The following is a 3,890-nucleotide window of genomic DNA, read 5'->3' as shown; positions in this document are numbered from 1 at the left end:
AAACTCATGTCCATCGAGTCGGTGATGCCATCCAACCATCTCACCCTCTGTTGTCCCCTTCTCCTCCTGCCTTCAATCTTGCCCAGCATCAGGGGCTTTTCTAATGAGTCAGCTCTTTACATCAGGTGGCCAAAGTATTGGAGTTTCAGCTTCAACATAGTCCTTCCAATGAACACCCAGGACTGATCTCCTTGAGGATGGACTGGTTGGATCTCCTTGCAGTCCAAGGGACTCTCAAGAGTCTTCTCCAACACCACAGTTCAAAAGCACCAATTCTTTGGCGCTCAGCTTTCTTCACAGTCCAACTCTCACATCCATACATGACCACTGGAAAAACCATAGCCTTGACTAGACGGACCTTTGTTGACAAAGTAATGTCTCTGGTTAGTTTTCTGAAAAAAACTGAAAAGATAAACTACCATGTGATTCACCAATTCTACTTCTGTGTATGTATCTGAATTAAAAAAAAAAAAAACTAATTCAAAACATGCATACCTCAGTGTTCATAGCAACATTATTTATAATAGTCAAAATGTGGAAGCACCCCAAATGCAGATGAATGTATAAAGAAGATATATGTATATAAAATACTATATATATACATACATAGTAGCATAGCAGTCAGCCATAAAAAAGAATGAAATCTTGCCATTTGCAACAATATGGATGGACTGACAGAGTATTATGCTAAGTGAAATGTCAGACAAAGCCACATAGTGCACGATTTTACTTGTATGTGGTATCTAAAACACAAAATAAATGAGCAAACATAACTAAACAGAAGCAGAGTCATAGATACAGAGAACAAATAGGTGGTTGCCAGAGAGGAGGGGTAGTGGGGAGAGAAACAGGTAGATTAAGAAGTACGAAATTTCAGTTAATAGTCATAGGTATGAAATGTACAATATGGGGAATATAGTAAATGCAGTTTTCTTTGTATGTTGAGAAATTATAACTAGACTTATCATGGTGATCATTTTATATAGTTAGAAATATCAGATTAATATGTGGTAACCAGGAAATAACTTAGTGTTGTAGGTCAATTACACTTAAGAAGAAAGAAAGAAAAAATTCAGAGGTGGCGGCAGTCATGGCTGGAAGAGGTGGAGGCTTGTATTGGGAGGGTTGCGAGGAGGGAAGGGGGAGAAAGTGGTGACGTCTGGAGCGAATGGGCCAGTTCGACCATGGTTTCACCTTCCAATCCGCTTAAATTTAGTGAGAAGATCACACTGCAAAAGCAGTGTGAGGCCAAGGAGATGGCGGCCTTCGAGGAGGTGATAATGGACATGGGCTTCACTCAGTTACAGGCCCCAGAACTGCGGCTGGCATACAGAAGGAGCTCCCAGTGTGGGGGCTCTCTGCCCAACGTGACCTAGATTGGCTGTGGGCTGGCAGAGCTACAGAGTTCTTCCACTCCCCTCTGGATTCACCTCGGAGCACTGGGAACCACAGGCTGGTGGAACAGGTGCAACGAGATCCCCGAAGAATGGTGTCCCCACTTCACCGCTACCCCCGCCACACTGGCAGCTCTCCCTAGAGTCCTGCCTTTTTCTCTCCTCCCCCAGCGTCCAGCTAGTGGAGGACAATGCCCTGGGCAATTTTCCTGCAGAGAAGGGGCAGTTGTTTAGACTACCACCTGCACTTAACAGAACAAGTTCGGACTCTGTCCTTCCACAAGCATGATGAACCCTAGCCCTCTGGATGCTTATCCAGGCCTTGTACCTGCCAGGGTTCTGCTGATCCACCGTGATGGTTTTCTGGATGGCGAGATGGACTCCAAAGTCCCTTCTATTGAGGAGAACTTGCTTGATGGTAAGCACTTGCTGAAACCATGGGATGCTAAGAAGCTGTCCTCCTCCTCCCAACCTCGATCCTGTGAAGATCCTGGAATTAACATCTTCTGGTCTCCTGAAAAGCCTGCTACTGTGCCTGTCCTCCTACCTGTCATGAACACGGGAGGCTCCCTACCTGATATCACCACCCTGCACTTTCTCCCACCACTGGCCACCCCCTGGACCCAGAGGAGACAGCCTGTTTCCGCCTGAGGAGGGGCAACAGTCCGTCCAGTGTGACCCACACCATGACCCATCTGGGCATCAGTGGGGGCCTGGGCCTGGGCCCGGGCTATGATGTGCCAGGACTTCATTCACCTCTCAGTCACCCATCCTTGCAGTCTTCCCTAAGCAATCCCAACCTCCAGGCTTCCCTGAGCGGTCCTCAGCCCCAGCTCCAGGGCTCCCACAGTCACCACTCATGACTGCCTGCGTCCTCCTTGGCCCACCATTCACTGCCTGCCACCTCCCTGGGTCACCCCTCACTCAGTTCCCGGGCCCGCTCCACCTCCTCTCTGCTTCATCTCTGGTTCTGCCCTCCCCACCACCCTCCCACCGCCACCCCCGCCTTACTCAGCTTCTGCCCCCGGGGCCTTCCCCCGCCACCACCATGTGCCGCTCAGTCCCCATAGTTTGCAGGCCCAGCCAATGCCAGAAGGTCCCAACAGCAACTGCCCAAACAGTTTTCACCAACAACGTCACCCACCTTGTCTTCCGTCACTCAAGGCGTCCCCCTGGATACCAGTAAGCGGCCCACCAACCAGCGGCTGCCTCCATATCCATTACAGCCCCTCCAGTGTGGTTCTGCCCACCCAGCCACCCACCCCACAGCCTCTGCAGCGGCCAGGGCTGCCCTCTCAGGCTTGCTCAGTATGGCCCTCAGGGTGCCAGCCCCTGGGCAGGCAGCTGCAGTGCGGGACACTGTACCCTCCCAGCCCCAGTGAGCATGGGCAGCAGTCTTACCACCAGTCAATGAGTGACTCGGCCTGGGGAACCTGGAGCAGTTCAGCACGGGGAACCCATCAACCAGCTGGTGCAGAATCTCGCTGGCTTTTCCGAAGGGCCTGGATTCTTAGGGGATGAGAAGCCAGTGAGTGGCCCCCAGGACCCTCATGCCCTCAACCACCAGAACATAACCCACTGTTCCCACTATGGCTCAGGGCCTAACATCATCCTCCCAGGAGACGCCTCCCCAGGAACTCCAAGGAGATTGCAGTGGCCCTGGCCTGAGTGCTGGCTTCGAGGTGCCAGCAGCTGGGTTGGGGCTGGGGCTGGAGGAGGAGCTGCGCCTGGAACCACTGGGCCTGGAGGGGCTCAGCATGCTGAGCGAACTCTGCGCCCTGCTGCCTGACCCAGCTGTGGAGGACCTGTTCCGCAGTGACCGGCTGCAGTGAGGCCACCTCATCGCCATCCCTCTTCTCGGCCCTGTCCCCCATCACTGTCCCTCCCCTCCCTTCCTCCAGCCAGTAGAGATGCCACTCTCTGCCCCCAGATCCTCTTTCTGACATGAATGAAGGAGTGTAAGAATAAGCAAAGGCAATGGTGTTTTCCCAGGTGGCCTCTGAATTCTGCACAAGTTGGGGGGGCTGGGGAAGCTCAAGGGAGGGCCTAAAGCACTTGTAACTTTGATCCATCTGTTTGGAGGTCAGAGCCTGTTGGAAAGTGGGGGGTAGAGGGGAGTCCTGGAGGCAGGGCTTGTCCAGATGCCTAGGTGTGGGCAGTGCCAGCCCCTCCTCACCACTCTTCCCCTTGCAATGGAGAAGAGAGCCAGAGTAGATATTATTTTTTATTAAATATATGTTAATAGAAAATCCTATTCAGTCAAAAAAAAAAAAAGAAACAAACAAAAAACTCATGGAAAAAGAGATTAGCTTTGAAGTTACCAGAAATGAGGATTAAGGAAAGGGGGAATTAGGTGAAGACAATAAAAATATACAAACTTCCATTTATAAGATAATACCAGGGTTGTAATGTACAACATGATAAATATAATTAACACTGCTTTAAGTTATTTCTGAAAACTGTTAAAAGAGTAAATCCTGAGAGTTCTCATCATAA

General features: G+C 50.7%; 1 pseudogene; it reads left to right on the top strand.

The window, feature by feature from the left end:
- The first annotated feature begins 1,682 nt into the window (after nt 1-1,682).
- Nucleotides 1,683-3,226, top strand: LOC136167169 (CREB-regulated transcription coactivator 2 pseudogene; annotated as a pseudogene).
- Nucleotides 3,227-3,890: the final 664 nt, after the last annotated feature.

This window comes from Muntiacus reevesi, chromosome 1 (genome assembly GCF_963930625.1).
Source record: "Muntiacus reevesi chromosome 1, mMunRee1.1, whole genome shotgun sequence".
NCBI classification, from domain to species: domain Eukaryota; kingdom Metazoa; phylum Chordata; class Mammalia; order Artiodactyla; family Cervidae; genus Muntiacus; species Muntiacus reevesi.
The sequence above is the reverse complement of the archived record's forward strand: the minus strand, read 5'-3'. Positions and strand labels throughout refer to the sequence as shown.